The following is a 22,869-nucleotide window of genomic DNA, read 5'->3' as shown; positions in this document are numbered from 1 at the left end:
AATTGTGATAAGGATTAGCTCAATATGAAAATCAACGATGGTCAATCATATTTATTATAATGTTTATACTATTTATCTTAGGGTTTATATATGTTGGGTTTATAATATTAGTCCCTTGGGTTTCATATTATTCCCTTGGGTTCATTACCCCTTGGGGTTTTAGTATTACTCCCTTGGGTTTATTATTCCCTTAGGTTTATAATATTAATCATGGTCAACCATTGTTAATCATAGCCAACCATGGTCAACCATTTTTGAATGTCTCATTGTGACAAGGATTGTCTCACCATGAAAATAAACCATATGTATTTTATTGTCTATAATATTTTATTTCCGTTTACCAATGTTGGGTTTACAATATTAGTCCCTTGCGTTTAAAATTATTCCCTTGGGTTCATAATCCCTTGGGGTTTTAGTCTTAATCCATTGGGTCTATTTTTCCCTTGGGTTCATAATAACAATCCCTTCGGTTAATTGTTAACTTGGGTTTATAATATCAATGACGGTCAACCATGGTCATCCATAACCAACAATGGTCAACTCTGTTCAATCATGGTCGGATCTCACATTATGACAAAAATTATCTCCACTTAGGGTTTATATAGCTTGGGTTTATAATATTTGTCCCTTCGGGTTAATGTTATTCCCTTAGGTTCATAATCCTTGGGGTTTTAATATTAATCCATTGGTTTTATTGTTCCTTTCGGTTTATAATATCAATTGCTTGGGTTTATTATTCCCCGGTTAACCATGGTTTATTATGATGTAAACCATGGTCCAACATGGAATTGTGATAAGGATTATCTCAATATGAAAATCAATGATGGTCAATCACGTTTATTTTAGTGTTTATACTATTTTTCTTATGGTTAATATACATTGGGTTTACAATATTAGTCCCTTGGGTTTAATTTTACTCCCTTGGGTTCATAATCCCTTGGGGTTTTAGTATTAATCCCTTGGGTTTATTATTCCTTTAGGTTTATAATATCAATCCCTTGGGCTTATTATTCCCTTAGGTTTATAATATCAATCATGGTCAACCATTGTCAATCATAGCCAACTATGGTCAACCATGGTTGAATGTCGCATTGTGACAAGGATTGTCTCAGCATGAAAATAAACCATGATCAACCATGGTCCAACATCGCATTGTGACAAAGATTGTATCGATATCAAAATTAATGATGGTCAACCATGGTCCAACATGGCATTGTGATAAGGATTGTCTCAATATGAAAATCAACCATGGTCAATCATGGTGGATTTAGTGTTTATACTATTTATCTTAGGGTTTATATATGTTGGGTCTATAATATTAGTCCATTGGGTTTAATATTATTCCCTTGGGTTCATTATCCCTTGGGGTTTTAGTATTAATCCCTTGGGTTTCTAATATCAATCCATTAGGTCTATAATATTAATCATGGTAAACCATGGTCAATCATAGGCAACCATGTTCAACCATGGTCAAACCACATGGATATGGAAATCAACCATGGTCCAACGTTGCATTGTGATAAGGATTGTCTCTATATTTAAATCAATCATGGTCAACCATGGTCAACATTGTTTATTTTAGGGTTTATAATATTCATGTTAGGGTTTATATACCTTGGGTTTATAATTTTTATACCTTAGGTTTATTATTCCCTTGGGTTTATAATATCAATCCATTGGGTTTATTGATGTAAGTGTTTATATTCCTAGGGTTTAATATTATTCAACAATGGTCAACCATGTTCAAGCATAGTCAACCATGTTCAGCATGGTCAACCATAGTTCAATGACGCATTTTCACAAGGATTTTCTCAATATGAAAAGCAACTATGCTCAACCATGTTTATCTTAGTGTTTTTAATATTTATCTTAGGGTTTTATACATTGGGTTTATAATATTAGACCCTTGGGTTTAATATTTATTCCCTTGAGTTCAAAATCCCTTGGGGTTTTAGTATTAATCCCTTGGGTTTATTGTTCCTTCTGGTTTATAATAATCAACGCTCAGGTTTATTATTCCCCAGTCAACCATGGTTGATTATGATGTCAACCGAACATGGAATTGTGATAAGGAATGTCTCAATATGAAAATCACGATGGTGAGTCATGTTTAATTTAGTTTTTATAATATTTATCTTAGGGTTTATATACGTTGGATTTATAATATTAGTCCCTTGGGTTTAATATTATTCCCTTGGGTTCACAATCCCTTGGGATTTTTGTATTAATCCCTTGCGATTATAATATCAATCCATTGGGTTTATAATATTAATCATTATCAACCATGGTCGATAATAACCAACCATGTTCAACCATGGTAAAACAAGGTTGGATATGGAAATCAAGCATGGGCAACCATGGTCTAACATTGCATTCAACAATGATTGTCTTGATATGAAAATCAATAATGGTCAACCATGGTTGACCATTGGCCAATGTTGCATATTTGTGACAAGGATTGTCTCTATATAGAAATTAACATAGTCAACCATGGTGAACCATGTTTATTTTAGGGTTTATAATATTGATGTTAGGGTTTATATACCTTGGGTTTATAATTGTTATCCCTTAGGTTTATTATCCCCTTAGGTTTATAATATCAATCATGGTCAACCATTGTCAACTATTGTCAATCATTGGGTTTATCTTTCCCTTCGATTGATAATATCAATCCCTTAGGTTTATAATATCAATCATGGTCAACCATGGTCAACAATGGTTTGATGTCACAATGTGATAAAAAAATGTCTCCATATAAAAATCATGGACAATCTTTGTTAACCATGGTCAACCATGGTTGATCGTGGTCAACCATGTGTTATAGAATCAAACATGTTCAACCATGGTCAATCGTGGTCAACCATGGTCAATCTTGGGTTTTTAGTATAAATCTCAATGGTTTGTTATTCCTTTGAGTCAAACATGGTGAATCATAGTCAACCATAGTCAACCATGGTCAAATGTTGCTTTGTGACAAAGATTGTCTCAATATGAAAATCAACCATGGCAACCGCGGTCAACCATGGTCCAACGTCACATTGTGACAAAGAATTAATTATTATTATTATTTTTAGCTAACTAATTAATATTCATATTATTATTATTTTTAGCTAATTAATTAATATTCATATTATTATTATTTAGAAATATTCAATTAAAAAAGCATTATTGTTATTTAACAATAATTAAATATCTAACTGTTTTTTATTAATTATTATTATTATTATTATTATTATTATTATAAAATAAAATAAAATAAAAATATTTTTATTTTCTCTAAAAATAAAGATAATTTTTTTTTTAATCAGATAAGTAATTATTTATTTACATTTTATAAAAAATGAATAATAAATTATTAATGGTTTGTGTCATAGATAGAAATAAAACCTTAAGAATATATCAACCACATTTACTAAAATAATTATTGTTATTATTAAATAATTAATACTATGAAGATTATTTTTGTTATTTTATATTACTAATATTATTACGAATTAATATTATAATAATAATAACAATAATATACCTTTATTAACGTAATAATATAATAATCATTATATTATATTATATTATATTATTACATAATATAATATAATATAATATATTATTATTATTATTATTATTATATAATAATAATATAATTTTCTTTTTATAATATTGTTTTTGGTTGATAAGAGGGTGAATCCTAAAAATCACTCTTACACTATGGCTGAGAGGCCACGTCTCAGGGGCATCTAAGCCGTCAAAGTCACTCGGGGATCGCACCCAGCGTGGGCCGCTCCAGCGGAAACAATGCTGGATTTTTTTGTATCGACGAGACTAGAACCGATGACCTTTGCTTACGGAGTGCCTTAATAATGTGCTCCTTCACTGATTGTTCTAAATCTCTATGATATTTTCTTTTTATAATATTATTATCATGTATTATTATTAATAATTAATATTACTAATATTATTATCATTTAGTATTATATTATAATATTAATATAAAAATCATTAATATATAAATAGATAAGAATATGGTTGTTATTATTTATATAGTTATTAATAATCATAAATAGTTCGTTTTTTAAAAAATACACATAATAATTATTAATGTGGTTTATATAGCTCTATTGGTGTATATCAACCACATTGGAAAATGTGGTTGTATATATGTTTGATATACACCTATCGACATATATCAATTATATTGGTAAATGTGGTTGTGCTAGTTAATCTCTTCTCATTTAATAAATTTGAGATTTTTAGTCAAAAATCATTGTCTATTATGCACTCTCACCATTATAGAAATTTGGGTTCAAATTATTTTGGTATATAGAATTCTAATTTTATTTTAAAACCACAACTCTATATTGTATTTTAATAAGTATGGTTACTTTTTTTGTACGGAAAATTGGCACATACTTCTAGTTTTTGTGATCTTTTTTTTCAACAATTTTTTTTTATCATTCTTTAAGTGTTAAAGCTATCACAGGTATTTGTGTCTTAACCACATATTTGTGTATTATTTCTATGTTAATCTTTTAGGTACTTTCCAGTATTGAAATGTTTTGAAACTTTTTCCTTTGAAATGGGTCTTTTGAAACTTTTTCTTTTCAAATGAGTCTTTAAATATTTTTAGAACATGGGTACTTGACATTCTTCTTTTAAATGTGGGTAGACTCACTTTCCTTTTCTTTTTTTCTTTAATATATTGTTTCCCTTATGTTCTGGTTCGAGACATGGAGGTTTCTATGGGAAACATACCCTGAGGGGAATTTTATGGTCACAAACCATTAGTATTTGTTCTTTTAATGACTTGACTAGGGATGAAATCCTTGTGACAACATTATTATCTTCTAACAATTTTATAAGTATTTTCCATCTTTTTATTTAACAAACTTTTCTTGTCATTTGTATTGAAACTGCATTTTAGTTTTTAGCTCTATTTAAATAGAACCAAACTTTCTTATTATGCTCTAATGTTTTCATTGTTTTATATCATGCTCTTATAGTTAATTGAAGAATCATTATAATATATTGAAGCCTTCATCATAGTAGGTTGAAACCTTAACTTAACTTAGTTATCTTATTTTACTTTCCTAGTACTTTACTTGATCTTTAATACACAAACTTATGTTAGGCATATTAATATTTTACTGAATTATTTGAAGTCATTTACATTTTGTGCAACAAAAGTAATAAGCTATTTTACATAGCTACTATAAGAAAACAACTTTGGGATATACAAATTACCACTACTATTCTTATGTCAATTAATCAATAGTTTCATTGTTTTATATATACCATCATTTGTACCATATTTGTTGTTCAAGGAAAAAAAATTTGTGTTTTCCCTCATAATTTGGATAAATATCTTTAAATCACTCATAAAATAATTAATAATTAACAAACATTAAAAAACTAAAATGTTAAATACATTGTTGTTAAACTATTACAATTAGAAATTAGAAATTATAAAGTTAAAGTGTTTGAAGTACTCACTTGAATATTGTATTCTAGAAATTAAGATTAGAGCTACCCTACTCCTCTCAACCACGAATTTTTATTTCCAATCAATGTAGATGGCATGAAGGTCCCCAACTTCTTTTCTTAAATTATTTTTTGTCACCTTTTCCTTCTCATCTTGATTTTTCCACTGTGTAAGTCTAAAAAAAATTGAAAAATAAAAACCTGTTTACAATAGTTGTTGGCTGTTGGTAACTACCTCCCCCTCGTCTACCAAATGGAAGGTAGTTACTAGCTCATTAATAGCTCCACTTCTCCCCTCTTAAAGACACCTCCCCCATTTAAAAGAATTTATCAATCAATTTTCTCCATCATCATTAATAATCTAATAATTTAGATTAGATGCCTAGAAATTAACAAATATGGATAATCATTCTCCATTATTAACATGCAATCTTATCTATTTCACCTAAGTTTATCTTTAACATTAATTTCCATATTACTTTATTTTTTATTAATAGCATAAATAACCATATATTTACATTAAATACTTATTAGTGATCTAACACTATCAATTATTTTTCCAATAAGTCTATAAAGTGAGAACAATAAACATATATAATATATAGAAATTGACAATATATACTCCAAGTCATGGGATATCATATCCTCTTAGTGTCTTGGTGTGAGCCTTGGCCAACTCAACAATCATGTTGTTCGAGGGATATTTAGGAATCCTTAGGCATATTAATTGTGAAAATGCCAACCCAACAAGCATGTTTCTCTAGGGATATTTGCGCATCTTCCATGAATTAACCAAAATATTTTCTAGCTTCTATTAGTATCCAAACCTAGAGCTGAAAGGGGGGTTAGTTACGACTCTATCATTTTTTTCTAATGAGAATGGATATGTTTTCTCAAAAATCATCTACCATTTCCAAAGTGGCCTCTTATAGCTAGAATGCTTCCCAAGTTAAGCTTTAACATGCCTATGTTATATTCTAGAGTGTCACTTCCTTCCCACCAAGAATAAGTAGAGGTCTGGGAGGAACTACCTCTTTGGTTTTAGTTGTACAAAATTCCAATCAATGATGTGAGTTGGGTCATATACATATTTATTTAACAAAGATACATGACATACATTATGAAACTTTATGCTTGATGGGAGAGGAAGTTGATAAACCATTGGAGCAATTCTATTGAATACTTCAAAGGGTCCATAGTATTTAGCTGATAGCTTTCCACAACTACCAATTTTAAGAGTTCTCTTATTGGTTTCACCTTCACATACACATACATGTGATCGATCACACTGAATTTTTTTATTCCTTTCCAAATCTACACAACTCTTTAGTAGAGTTGTTTTTGGGTACTATTTACATGTTTAACTATCTCTTTCATTTATTTAATATTGTTTGTACCTAACATCACCCTATCTTCAAGATGGTCCCAAATAAAAATTCCTTAGCATTATCTCCCATATGTTACCTCAAAACAATTCACTTTTAATGAAGTCTAGTGGCTATTATTATAGGTAGATTCAGCTAGATACAAATAGTCTCCCCACATAGTGACCCTATCCATGACATACATTTTCATCATGTCCTTTAGAAATGAATTGGTCCTTTCTCATTAGTCTAAAGATAATAATATGGGCAAAAATTCATCTTTGTACATATTCCTTCAAATAATCCCTTCCAAAACATAGAAGTAAACTTTCAATCATGGTCTCAGATGAGAGTCTTCAACATACCATGCAATCTAAATACTAGATTCCTTAATATTTCTTCTATGTCAATGGCCTTGATGGTAGACTTTACATAAATGAATATGTTATCTTACAAAATTTTTGTAGGATAAAAATTATAAACTAATTTTACCTCCTTGTTTTTAGCAAACTAGTAATAAAATCCATAGATATTACCTCCCATTTCCATTTTAGAAAGAGTAAAGGTTGTAATAATCCAACTCCATGTTGATGGGAGGCTTTAACATGTTCACCATTCTAAACATTGTGTTAGATATTATGTTTTTTCTCATTTCATATTAGGCCCACACAAATTCTTGTGAACATGGTTATTAGCTTATAATAGCCAATATGTCCACTTATCCAATTTTTATGTAGTTCATCGGGGACAAACAATTTTATGTTTGAGTCATTGGTTATGTAAATTCTCTATATATACATAAAAAAATCCTCGTTATTAACTTAAAAAAATAAAAATAAATAATTCTCTTAGTCATCTTATGAATGTGATTTATGAATTATTCTTCTTAATTTTTACATATTCTTCATCAAAATATGCAACGTTTTTCAAAAAAACAAAAACTAGGTTTGTTTTCCAAATGGTTACAAAAATAACACAAATCTCATTTAGTTTTATCCTAAGAAAGTCTACTATTTTGTTTTCTTTTCCTTTACTTTATATGATTTCAAAATTATTTTCAATAAGGAATGCCAGCCTACTTAGCAATACACATACATTTTACACAGGAGAGTATTACATGCTTCTTTAGTGACAAAAATATCTTCAAAATTATTTGGGCGAGTAAATTTCCTATGAAAACCTTGAGTATTATCTTTAAAAGAAAATAAAATGTGCCCAATCCTTCCAAACCCTTAGTTTCAGTTTCATTATCGCTATAGAACAAACGTTTCTCTTCATCATTGATCTAACAATTCTCTATTATAAGAGGAATGATACCTTGCAAGTTTAAAATATGGGATTATAATCATATCATGCATTTGGCACTGCAAGGTCCATACCACCTTTTAATACTTTTAATAGGGGAAATATGAAAACCTAAGTTTACTTGTCCTCCTTTGTCTTTTTGCTTCTTCATTATCAAATACTCATTAACATGATGCCTAGAAAATTTCCCACAAACACATTAATTATTTTCCAATTTGTTAACACAAATAATTTTTTTTCTAAAGTTGAATATAAGAGGTCTAAACTATTTGGTATTCGCAAAGCTAGGAGGTGTGCAGTGAAGGTAACAGGCCCGGCAGGTAAGGGAAGGTAAGCTTCCCAATTAACCTTCATTTTACTTATTGGGTGGGGGTTTTCACAAAGGAACCTCTATAGAATAACACTTTGACTTCAACTCCTCTTACTCACTGAGGAATCCTTACTACTATAGACTTGAATTCAAACACAACACAGGAGAGAAAAGCGAAGTATTTAGATCAACAACCAATATCGACCAACAAATGTAGTGTGAGGTGAGGGGGGCTAATAGACAGATGATGTAGTAGGGTGAGGTGCACCATGAGAGAAAAGGCTTATCTGCTTGTTTCTTAAGCAAATATATTCTTTCTCAAAGATAGAAGTTGAAATCAAGCTCATGTGATACTATATAACACAAATTAATAATAGATTCAAATGGTTTAATCTCTATTAGCATACTGGAATAAAAGTTTTGAAATATCCCATTAAACTTTATGAAAAGTTAATCTATGTATATTTTAGTGAAATAAGACTCACAAGACAATAGTATAAATTTTTTTTAATGAATTTTAATAAAAAAAAATAATGAATTCTAATGATGACCATGAAAAGGTTATATGAAAGGATATTAAATGCCTCAGTAAGAAAACCATTGTTTCTTGGAAGTTCATGATGTACATAATTTTTTTACAATAGACTCCTTTTATTCCAATCAAAAGAATTCCTTTCTTTGGTTATTTTTCTCAAGCAAGTAACACAACTTTTATTCACCAAGGAAAGAAGTCTTTCAAAATGACTTTGTCGCAACATCATAAAAAATGGATGTCATTCTTTAGTGTCTTTTCTTTTCTTTTTTTAAAAGAGAAACCCACTCGAGTCCAGATTATGAGTGTCCAAAAGCATTATTATTTTCTCATTATATTTAGAAAATAAGGAGTGAAAACCACTTGAAATAAGGGAATTACATTAACACATACACCAAGGTGCATTTCACCAAATAATTTATGTATGCTACACTTTGAAATGAAAATATATTGTTTCCATACCTCTACAAATGAGTCGAGTGTTAAGGTTTTGATTTGTAAGAATTTTCACCAACAAGGTTGTTCCTCACTATCGAGTTTGCAATCGATTTCATAACTAACAAATGAGCGGGTATGTACATGACTAGACTAGGTAGAAACATGTTTGTTTAGGGTTTATTGAGTAGTGCATAAGCATATAATTACAAAAAAATCAGGTTTTCAAAGTAATCAACCAATAACTCGACCAATCATGGAGTTTCGTTCATCTAGGGGTAAATTATTTATGTTTCCCCTCATCTCTGGATTTTGCACAAAATCCTATTCTTTTTTATATTTTCCTTTTGAACACTTTTTAAAACTATTAAGAAATGAGGTTTTCCTCAATTCTTTATTTTTTTTAAACAATGATTTTATTATTTTTTTTAAAATAGATTTGAAGTCAATTTTTTATTTCTAATTTTGCTTATTGCTTTATTTTCCTCCTACCATCATGATACATTACTAGTTAACTAATATGTAGTCAATATCCTTCATATAAAACTAAAAAAAATTGACATATTAAAAAAGCAAGCTTTTTCTCTTTCTTTATATTTTCTATCAAGGTGTAAAGGCGTAATATTTTTAAATTCACCTTGCAACTAAGATGCAGCCCTTTTCTTCTTAGATAGAGGTACGACTTCCATATTTTTGTTCTTCCCTTTCATCATCAAATCCTGGTGTTTTACTTTCACTAGAAGTTTTAGACATAGTTCTATTAGTAGATTCACTTCTAGGTATTTTCTTATAAGCAATTTCCCTTTCTTCCAACCTCTTAAGTAGGTAACCATTGATATCCTCCTACTCATCCTTAGCCTTCGACATATTTTCCTCATATATATTAATAATGTATATGTCTTATTTTAAGTTTTGGACTACTTGAAAAATATCAGGCTCATAATTCTCTAGATTTCTAGTTCCTTCTCCCATTATTCCTAATTCATAATCATGTTGTCTACTCTCTTTAGGTAATCCTACAAAAGTATTCTTATTTCTATCTTCAACCATTATTCAATTTTTCTTTTTGAAGTGTTATCTATATGTTACAAAAATAATATAAACAATGTTCAAACCTCATCTATGATACCACATATAATATACCTCTTGTAGTAATTTGTTTAAAGAAAATAAGGACAATAATAAACTAATATTCTCTTTGTGTATACATCAATATTTCACTATTGCTTCTCATACATTTAATCTTAAATTCTATCATAAATACTATACACAATTTAAGTCTCTATTAATTAAATTAAATTAAAGACCCATGTCTTTATATTATAAGCCCATACATTTAGTTCGACTTAAAATTCAGTAAATTTCCTTATCTAATATATTATATATAATTACTTTCCTATTATATCTCAAAATATAATAGTATATTTCACTATTACTTCTCATTCATTTAATATTAAATTCCATCATAATGCATATACACAATCTAAGCTTATATTAATTAAATTAAATACCTCGTCTTTATATTGTAAGCCAATTAAATTAAACACATGGCTCTTTATATTGTAAGCCCATACATTTAAGCTTATATTAATTAAATGAAATACCCTGCCTTTATATTGTAAGCCTGTTAAGTTAAATACATGGCTATTTATATTGTAAGCCCATGCATTTAGTTAGGCTTAAAATTGAGTAAATTTCATGATCTAATATATAATCCAACAATCGCTGGTTATTTAATGGTATGTTTATTCAAATTTTTAATGCCATACCATGTCACTAAGGGTCGGTGACATTTATGGCACTAAATTTAAGAATTTGATGGAACATAGGTTTTACTTAAGATATTTATTTGCAAGTGATTATATAATGGTTCAATACTTGGGGTATTTCTAATGCAGGAGCATACCGTTAGCCAAAGGGAGGAATCCTAAGCGAAGCGAAGAGGAAGATGTGGACTAGGGGCGAAAAACATGGAAAAATCTGTTTTAAAATGATTTAAAGATGGAATGGATAAGTCTCTTGAAGACTTGTTATTATTGTAATCTACCATACATGCATTATCGAACTTTAAGGGCTTTTGTTAAAGGATTGATCAGATCCTTCCGTGATCCGGTTGAACACTTCTTATATATACGAACCTACGCATTCAAGAGGGATATAGAACAGTAGATAGACAAGATGTGTCGAGAGGAGAACTGCTGCTAAGGCTAAAACACCTTAGAATTGTAACCATGCTGTGTTAATATAATATATGTGTGTTTATGTGTTTGTCATGTGGAGAGTTTGATTGTTTCCATGTGCAGGTTTGGTCAACCATCGATTCTTTTAGGATCGATGGCAAACCTTAGCTAAATTCCAATTACACTAAAAACGAGTGCAACCATAGTCGAATCCGAGAATCGAGAGTTGGAACTTTATAAAATGTACTCTATGCCCTTATCAGGTTTGGAACACATATCGGCTTGGCGTTTTGAAGGAAATGGGTCCAACCATTGAGTAATGCGACTACGATAATCTGATGGATCCTAGACCGTTGGATCCAAAGTTCTGATCAACAGCGGAGGTGTGATCAACAATCACATTTGACGGAGGTCAAGGGACAGTAGAGTTGAATAGCCGATAAGCAATATGTTGACAACAATATCGTCGATAGGCAACATGCGATGAACGATGCAGCGACAAGACCTATGGATCGATCTGCAATCGGAGGTGTGAGAAGTCAGAGGTCAGGTAAAAGAAACAAAACTGGTAAAAGCGGAAGACAGACCCGACGATAATGTTTTTGGCGGGTCTATAGAATTTGAACTCTGGCTATGTGTTCTGGCAGGTGTTTTCTGATCATTCCTTTGTATTGAGATTAATGTGTAGTCCCGGGTTTTAATAGAGGAAATCCCGATAGTGATAAGTAAATATTTCTAGGCATTTTAAAAGAGGCTCTGATAATGTTAAATGGTCCATGATCATAAAGGCTCAAAGCCTTGCAAATGCTTCCGATAGGCTTTATGGGCGATAACCCACAGGTTTCAGGATCGATTTTTTTAGGGAAAGGGATTTTTGTTAACCCCAAAATTTCTCATTCCCGTCAAGTGGTATCAAAGCAGAAGAAGATTTTGCATGCAAGAGAATAGAAAGGATTCCATATAGAAAGAAGAAGGAGCAGGAGGTACAGTTGATGAATCTGGAGAGTTATGGTCTTACTGTCGTGCAGACAACGATAGCGGAAGGTGAGAAGATTGCCACAAACCTAGTGCAAGGTGTGCTCAATTGGTTTTAGAGAAGAGAACCAGAAGGATGCCAAAATACTGAGTGAGGGGGGCTTGGTGAGGTATCATGTAGCAGAGGAAGACTATTACTGGAGAGGTTTGGTTGCAGCTCATAGAAGATCATAAAAACAATTGCACTGAAGAAATGCAGTGGGTAGAATTGTTAAGGACAAAGAGAAGCATATAATGAAGAGGTCATAAATTTTTGTGCCTCGACAGTCTGATGTAGGAGCATTTAGCACCCTTAGTCAAAGGGAGGAATCCAAAGTAGAGTGAAGAGGGAGAAATGGACCAGGGAAGCAAAACATGGAAAATGTCTTTTAAAACAGATTTAAAGATAGAATGGATAAGTCTCTCTAAGACTTGTTATTATTGTAATCTGCAATGCATGCATTATCGAACTTTAAGGGCTTTTGTTAGAGGATTGATCAGATCCTTCCGTGATTCGTTCCAACACTTCTTATATATATGAACCTATGCGTTCAAGAGGGATATAGAGCAGTAGATAGATAAGATGTAGTCGAGAGGAGAACTACTGCTACGGCTGAAATGCCTTAGAATTGTAACTGTGATGTGTTAATATAATATATGTGTGTTTATGTTAAAACTGTGTGTTTATGTGTTTGTCATGTGGATAGTTTAAACGTTTCTGTGTGCAGGCTTGGTCAACCATTGATTCCTATAGGATCGATGGCGACCCTTAGCTGAATTCCAATTACATTAAAAATGAGCGCAACCATAGTAGAATCCGAGAATCCGGACTTAGAACTTTTTAAAGCGTAGTCTATACCCTTATCGGGTCTGGAAGACATGTCAAGTCAGTGTTTTAAACGAAAGGAGTCCAACCATTGAGCAGTGTGATTGTGATAATCCGATGGATCCTGGACCGTCGGATCCAAAGTTCCGATCAACGGTGGAGGTGTGATCGATGATCGCATTTGACAAAGGTCAAGGGATGGCGGAGTTTAATAGCCGATAAGCGATATGCCGACAGTGATATCGCCAATAGGCGACATGCGATGAGCGATGGGGCGACAATGCCGATGGACTCATCAGCGATCGGAGGTGTCAGAAGTCGGAGGTCGGGCAAATGAAACAGTGCTCGTGAAAGAAGAAAACGGACCACGATGATAATGGTTCCGGTGCATCTAAATAATTTGAAGTCCGACTATGTGTTCCGACGGGTGTTTCCCCATTATTCCTTGGTATTGTGATTAATGTATAGTCATGGGTTTTTATAAAGGAAATCTCGATAAAAATAAGTCAATAGTTCCGAACATTTTAAAAGAGGCTCCGATAATGTTAAATGGTCCATGATCATAAAGGCTCAAAGCCTTGCGAATGCTTCCGATAGGCTTTGTGAGCTATAACCCACATGCCTCATGATCGATCTTTTTAGAGCTTCCGATAGGCTTTGTGAGCTATAACTCACATGCCTCATGATCGATCTTTTTAGAGCTTCCAATAGGCTTTGTGAGCTATAACCCACATGCCTCATGATCGATCTTTTTAGAGAAAGGAATTTTGGTTAACCCCAAAATTTCTCATTTCCATCAGTGTCCGATATTGATTATATCATACTTTAGTTGCAAGTGATTATATAATGGTTCAATACTTGGGGTATTTCCTATATTGCACTTTTGATATAAACATAATTACATAACCGAATACCCCGTATAACACTTATCCTTGATACTTGATGTTGAAATGTCATTTGATAATTTTTCATTATATGTTAGCATACCTTTAACAATATGATCGATATGGTATTACATAACTCGAGTTTTTTGGACTCTTTCATATTCGTTGCCTCACTTTGTAATTTCATCTATCCTCTAGCAATATGGCACAAAGCTTTTTGCAAACCTTACCTTCAATAAGTATGGCTACATCTTAGAGAATCTGGGATTGTCAAAGTCTTGGCGTTTTCTCATCATTTGATTGACAATGCCTCTGTCCACGCATTTGGTATTCTTGTCTCTTAGGGTTACAGACAGAGCTCTGATTTGTTCTCCTACCCATTGAAAAAAATTTCGATTGCTTCCAACTCTAACAGTGAAACATTACCCTCTCTTTGACTTGGTTATTTTCTTTGGGATTTAAGGAATGTGATGCGGTTCCAGGGCTTTTCACATGAGTTACAGGTATGAAGTGGCTCTGTAGAAGATTATGAGCTCTTTTTCGTTGTAATTTTTAACACTGTATGTTTATTGTTTGTTAAATTAATTTTTTTCTCTATTGTTGTCTTTTGTTCGCAGGCTTAAATCTTCATCATTTCTTATACAGATTTAGAAGTACAAATTCACAACGAGCACAAGTAACCAAACTTTTTACATAACAAGGTACAATAATAAATTTAATACCAAAATTATACCTAAGCTTGTTCTCTGTTTAACAATATTTCTATTTTCCCTTTTAATGAACATTTTGTTCTTGTAGGTAAATACATAGTATCTATTGTTGTCTTTTGTTTTCAGGCTTAAACCCTCGTCATTTCTTATACAGATTTAGAAGTAAAAATGCACAACGAACACAAGTACCCAATTTTTTACATAACAAGGCACAATAATAAATTTAATACCAAAATTATACCTACGCTTGTTCTCTAATTTAATAATATTTCTATTTACCATTTTAATGAACTGTACATTTCTTGTAGGTAAATAGATAGTATCTTCTTCTCTAATTTAATAATATTTCTATTTTCCCTTTTAATGAACTGTACATTTTCTTCTTGTAGGTAAATAGATAATATCTTCTGAGGGATTTTAAAAACTTCTTCATAATTTAAGGTGTCGAAAGAGCTTCTTACTATTTCGGCCCGTTACTAGTCTGAGGAGACGCACGTATGATTTCCTCATATTTTCGCTTGGGTAATTAGGTAATTCTTGAAACAGTAATGATTTTTTTTTTTTTTGTGGGTATTTGACATTTTTGATAGAAGATTATACAGGAGGGTTGTCTTCTAATTTTGTTTTTCTCTCCCATATAAAATTACCACATAATTGGAGAAATTCCCGAAGAAGGAGTTACTGATGAAATTCCCGAAGAAGGAGTTACTGATGAAACTTGCTTTTTTATTGTTTGTATCTTATTACACTACCGGCATACTCCTCCAGAAATTTAAACAAAAGTGAAAAAATCCAGAAATTTAAACGGCCTGAAAAAATAAAATTTTCAACTTCCTCTATTCAAAATATTTTTGGGTAAATATATACTCCAGAGGAAATATTCTTGGATGGGAACAGGAGATTACAATATCCATGGTATACATTATCTTTTCCTCTCAAGTTTTTTTTTCAATCTTAAATAACACTTTAATGTTATTTTCAACATGGTAAATTTTCTTTCTATATCACTATGATTATTTGTAACCAATAATGAATGTTTGAGATTGGCTTGGTTTAACATGGTTTGCTAAGTCTGGAACGAATTGAAACCTACAAAAAGTATCTATAATATACTATCCATGCCTTCTGTAGTAAACCCTAATCTTCCTCAAGACTTTCCTCTAAAGGGTTTTGTTTTTTTAAATAAAAATTTTAAATAATTTTTCTTATTTAATCTCTTCTTAATAAATTTTGGATTCTTAGCTGAAAATCCTAGTCTATCATGGCCTTTGGCCATCATTTTGGGTTGAAATTTTGTTGGTACATAGTACTAATCTGGCTCAAGACTTTCCTCTAAAGGGTTTTGTTCGTTTTGAAATAAAATTTTTTAATAATTTTTCTATCTTTAATTTCTTCTTAATAAATTTTGGATATTTAGCCAAAAATCCTAGTGTATCGTGGCCTTTGGTCATCATTTTGGGTTGAAATTCTGTTCGTACATAGATTTTTAATTTTATTTTAAGACTAGTAATTACAATAAGCACAACTACTTTTTCTCTACGGAAATTAGACATAGTATTTCTAGCTTCTCTAAATTTCTCAACACAAAATCTATCATTTTTATGTTGCTAAAGTTGTTATGTGTATGTTTTTCCTAGGCGTATATACTTATATGTTGTTTCTCTATCATTTTCCATTTTTATGTTGCTAAAGTTGTTATTTGTATGTTTTTCCTAGCCGTATATACTTATGTGTTGTTTCTCTATCATTTTCTGAGGTGCATTGCATTACTCTGAATTTTTGAAAGTTTTTCCTTTGAAATGGGTCTCAAAAGTCTCTATATAACCTAAGGGACTTGGCATCCTTCCCTCATAGGCCAGAACACACACTTTCATGGTCCTTTCTTCCGTAAGGTATTGGTTCGCCTCTATTTTGATTCTAAGAAATAAAGGTTGCTGTAGAAAACTGATCCTAAGGGGAATTGTATGATCATATACCATCATTATTTGTTCTTTTAACGACTTTGACTAGGGCTGAATTCTTTCTTTTAAAACACTATTCCCTTGTAACAATATATAGGTATTTTCTACCCTTTATTTAAAAAATTATTCTTATAATTGGTATTTAAATTATATTTTGGTTTATAGATCTATTCAAATCAAATCAAACTTTTTCTATGATAGTGAACAAACTAGGTAGAGGGGAGCATATGTCGCTCAACCCGATGAAGCAGAAGCACGGCCACAGGAGATGGAAAATATGCCAAAGACTGGGAAAGCCTTAGTGTTGAACAAGGTGTTATTGAAACCAACTAATAAAATTGTTTTGCTTCATGCTGTTATAGTTAAATAAAGAACCATTATAACATTTTGAAAACTTCAACATAGTATGTTGAAACCTTCATTGACCTTCCTCTTTTCTTTTGAAGCCATCGAATTTGATTGTGTTCTGAGTTAAAGCTATCTCTGTAGAAAATAGGCTTTTTAATTCCACTACATAAAATTTCCCGATAATTCTTCTCAAGAATTCTATTCTAGTCTAAAAGAATTAAGCGTTGGATGAGAAAGCAACTTAGTTTTTTCATTATTTTATTTACTATTGCATTAGATTTGTCGTTGGTCAAATAATATGTTTGTGCTTTTATGAAGTATGTAAATATAGTATATTTTTTGTTAGCTTATTTAACTTTGTTTGTATTTTACTTGATCTTTAATACACATAATTCTAGTTAGGCATATTAACACTTTACTAAATTTTATGAATTAATTTACATGAGGTACAAAGAAAATAATATGATATTTTACAAAACTAATATAAGAAAAACAACTTTGTGAAATAGAAATTAAATTTACCATCTATACGTGAAATAATTCATAATTTCATTATTTTAACTATATCATTATTTGTACCATATTTGTTGTTCAATGTAATAACTTCTATGATCTTTCTTTTAATTTTGATAAATCCACATAAAACCTTTCATCTCTAAAGCACTCTCATAAAATAATTAGTAATTAATAAACATTAAAACACTAGAAAGTTTAAATACCAACTTGTTAAATTTTGTCAACAAGAAATTTATAGTGTTAAAAGTACTAACTTGAAAATTGTTTTTTAGAAACTAAGAATAGAGCTACCTTGTTGCACCCATCCCTCCAATCTATTTCCAACCCAAGTCCCCTCAAGCATGCATGTTTGCATGTTCTTTTCTTGAATTCTTATTTTGTCACATTTTTCTTCTCACCAATGTTTTTCCACTATGTTATTCTTAGTAGCAAATGTCAGAGAAAAAATCCCCTTTACCAAAGTAGTTGGTAGTTGGCAATTAACTCCACCTCATGCATGAGGTGGTAGGTAGTTACTAGCTCATTAATGAGCTCCACTTCTCCACTCACAAAGGCAATGTCCTCTCCTTAGGAGACATTATTGATCAACATTCTCCATCATAATTAATAATATAATCATTTAGATTAGATGCCTACAACTTAATCAATAGGGGTAAGTATTCTCCTCCATTAAATTGCAACCTTATCTCTTCCATCTAGATGTAGCTTCAACATTAATTCCTATATTCTTTTATTTTTACTAATATTATAATTAACCACATATCTACATTAAATACTTACTAGTGATAAACCATTGATCAACTATTTCTCCAACAAGTCTATAAAGTCACAACAATAAACGTATATAATATGTACAACTTTAAAATATATACTCCAATTCACAGAATATTGCATTCCAACATTTGTCTCTAGAGAGATGATATGAAAAAAATATTAAAAAAACCAAAATATTTTCAATTTTCTTTTAAGGTTCTTTTAACATTCAGAGTATATTGATTTTAACTTCTGAAAAGTATTTTCCTTAGGGGAAAAAGGGAACAAATTCCACTATTTTTTAAGCTTACAATAATTCTTTTAAATATCAACGAAAAGAAAAATTTATAAAACTTAACAATCTTGAAAGGAAGGTTGAAAATGATAAGGCAACACACTTATATTTTCTGAAAATACATTCTTGTCATTGATTTGGTCGAAAATCTCATTTTCCATAATCGCATTGAACAAATTTTACACTCACAAGCATATTAATTTTTCCATGTATGTAGATAACCAATAAAAATTTGAGAAATAGGTATTTGTTCAAAAACACTTGGAAAAGGTATGTGGCACCATTTACTATATGTTTTTTTCCTTAAAACCTAGTAGGGTTGATTTAATAATGTCAAAATTAATATAATTTTATGTTATTTCACGTTTTTTCTATCCCCCTCTTCATTTTTGTCATCTTTCTACGGGGCACTACTCTAATTTTTGGTGTGGATTTCTCATCACATTGAAGACCTTGCTCATTATTCTTGGATCCCTTTTGGTGAAATTCAATGGTGGTTTCATGTTACGATTCACGAATTACAATTGAATTATTAAATGCAACAAAGCTACCTCACATTCATGGCGAGTGACTAATTTCTACCCTTGGCCAATCATAGGTTGTTTAATACATTGGGAGCCATGATTAGGTCATGAATTGGAGATTCCTATTGAATTTGGTCAATATACATTAAGAATGATAACCTAATTTATAAGGTTTAATGAATCATTAGATACAATTAACTCACAACTTTGTCATCATTATTTTTCGTGTAATAGAAAACATAATAAATGAAAACATTCACTTACCATGCCACCACGAATGTTATTATATGCATCATGTTCGAGTTTATGAGATCCAATTCTTGACACCCTAGCTCCTGTTTCTTTCATTGCATCTCTAGGGCATATTTTACCTCCTCCTTGTGCACATGGCCTATAATTTGGAATATTGTGGTCCTTCATCTTCAACTTGGCATCTCAGATAAGTTCATAGGATGTCACTTCGTCTTTCATCCAATCTAGACATGGATACCTCAAGTCCTTTGTTATTTCTTACCATATATTGTCTATTTTGGAGTGAATGTATTTATGTTCAATATCTCTACTGATTTCTTATCGATTACCAAATACAATTACCACATCTTTAAATAGTTATTTTTTTCCAGCACTCGATTGCTTCCTCAAACCCATTTAGATGGTCATGTCAAATGATTATTCAACATGAAGAAAAATAAAGTGAAATAATTTTAACCCCATTTCATCCTTCAAGACATTTCCTTTTGAGGTGAGCAAGAAGACTACAACTTCTTGCAATTCATTTTGTAGTCAATAGTGATATTGTTATAGTCTTGCGGATTGAGGTAAATACCCTTATAGGTACACCATCCACCTTATCATTTATTTCCTGTATTTACAACAAATTTGTGAAATTATTAGAAAACCAACCAAAATATGAAAATATTTTTATTTCTAAAATAATGGTCATAAACACAAAAAGTGAAACTAAAAAACAAGAATTGATAACATAGAAATTAGAAATAATTTAAAGTATAGCAAATTTATTAAAATTGAAAACATGATATGTACGAAAAACTTTAAAATTATTAAAATATAAATGTATAATGTTGAAGAAAAATATTAATTGGACAACAATAATACTATAATATCTCTAAATAATTTTTCCTACTACTTTCAGGTAGGCCCTACACTCTCCAACAATGCCCTTTCCAATAACTATATTTGTTTAATTATTTCCTATCTCATTTGAACAGTTTTCATGACCATGTCATAGGAGCCTTAGTATTCTTGATTGTGAATCTATGAGGCTCCTCGAGGAAACCTTTTTTGTGCTGGTGGGAAAATTCTAACTAAATGTGCATTTGATGAATTATTTATTAATTTTGATGTACTCTTAATAGGGGTAGACATATGCAATTAAAGAAGGATACGAGGAACATCAATATTTCATGTAGAGGGAATGCTATGGAGTTTCATAGTTGATGTCACTCTTGTGATAGTTGTTTCTAGTTTAGTTGTAAAGGGCATAACATGGCCTTCTATAATAATAGGTTGTATGCTTGTTGGAGTCATCCTTGAAACATATTGTAAGGCACAAATATGAGCATTGAGGTGGCATAATAGTCAAAACTAACATAATGAACCCCACATAAACATATCATTGAATATTAAATTTAGCATAATACTAGATGTATTTGAGGAAATAAATGGATCTCCTATGCCAACAAGTTACATGGTTTGTGGAGTTACTCTAGAAATGCTTTGAGTTGAAAAAATATAAATACTAAAAAATATATAAGCTGAAATCAGTTAATTAAATGCATAGGAATCTTCATCCAAGTTTGTAATTGGCATAATATTAGATGCATTAGATAGTGTGATAGGGGATAGAATGACTTTAGATACTGCTTGCATTAAAAAAAGTATAAATTATCATAACATAATAGGGAAACTAAGATAATTTCAAACTATTAAATACCATTTTTAAGATTACCTAATACATCATCATAGTAATGTATTTTCCTTTACCTTTTAACATTCCAATAAAATCATCTAAATTCAATCGATCCATCATAGTAGAATTGGTAGCACCCATGCGAATATTCTTAAAAAATACATAATCACATAAAAATAAGAAAATATTGATTCGAGAACACATTAAAATGATATTCGTTACACAAACGAAATTCACTAGAAGTTTAAAAATAATATACAAAAAATTAATTACGTTTCCGTACATAAAAATACATAACAATACTCAAATGGTAAAGCTTTTTTACCTCTATGATATTGTATTTCTCTTGCCAAGGTGTTGATTGGATAAAACACCAAGGTATTGATTGTATAAATATTTTTAATATTTCCTAAGACTAATGTCCAAAATATTAAATTCCCTACCTATCTTCCTCTCTCACCTTCACACATTTTCTCATTCATGGTAGGACCACACATGAGTTATAGAATGTGCATGGACTATTGTGACAATAATTTTCTCCCTTCTCTCCCATTTCTCATCCTTCCCCCTCTCTTTCCCACCTCCATTTTACCTCTATCTTCCTCCCTTTTATCTTTCTATCACCCATCCTATTTATCTTCCTCCATCATTCTCATTTACTTTCTATGTTTCTTCTCTCCCCTCTATCTCTTTATTTCTCTCTTCTTCCCTCTCTATACCCACTACATTATTTTCTTTATATCCCTCCCTCTCTCCTTTTTCTGTCACCCTCACTCCCTCATTATATTCCTCCCTCTCCCCTCCATCACTCTCCATATCTCTCTCCACCTCTCCCTCTCCCTCTCCCTCTCCCTCTCCCTCTCTCTTTGCATCACTTCCTTCATCCCTCTCTCTTGCCATCTCTCCCTTCTTCCCTCCCTATCCACCATCCATATTTGTCTCTATCCCCCTCTCTCTTCCCTACTCCTTCTCACTCTCCCCTCATTCCATCACCATATATTTCCCTCTCTCCCTCTCTTAATATACCTCCTTCTTCCTCCCATTCTATCTTCCCTTCTTTCTCTCTCCATATCTCCTCTCTCAATTTATCTCTTGGCCTTCTCTACCTTCTATGTTGCAGTTTCCTTCTGTTTATATCTAAATTAATATACTTTCCTCTAGATCTTTATATCTTCTTCCCTCTCTATCTATATTCCTCTCTCCACCCTCTAGTTCCAGTCCTCTCTCTCTCTCTCTCTCTCTCTCTCTTGCATTCCCTCTTTACCCCCTCTTCATCTTTATCACTTTCTGCATCCCTCTCTCCATCTATATATCTCTATCTCACCTACATATTCTCTCTCTATCATTATATCTATCTCTCTCTTTTTCTTCCTCTCTCCGTCCATCTTCTTCTCTCTCTACCTATTTCCTTACTTTACTCCCCTCAACTCCCTTCTCTCTCCCTCTTTCCCCCCTTCTCTCTCTCTACTCTCTCCCTATTTTCTTAACTATCTCTATTTATTTCCCT

The sequence above is a fragment of the Pinus tabuliformis genome, chromosome 8 (assembly GCF_031772625.1).
Source record: "Pinus tabuliformis cultivar Carrire ecotype Pingquan chromosome 8, CPIR1, whole genome shotgun sequence".
Classification (NCBI taxonomy): domain Eukaryota; kingdom Viridiplantae; phylum Streptophyta; class Pinopsida; order Pinales; family Pinaceae; genus Pinus; species Pinus tabuliformis.
Note: the sequence above shows the minus strand (reverse complement) of the source record.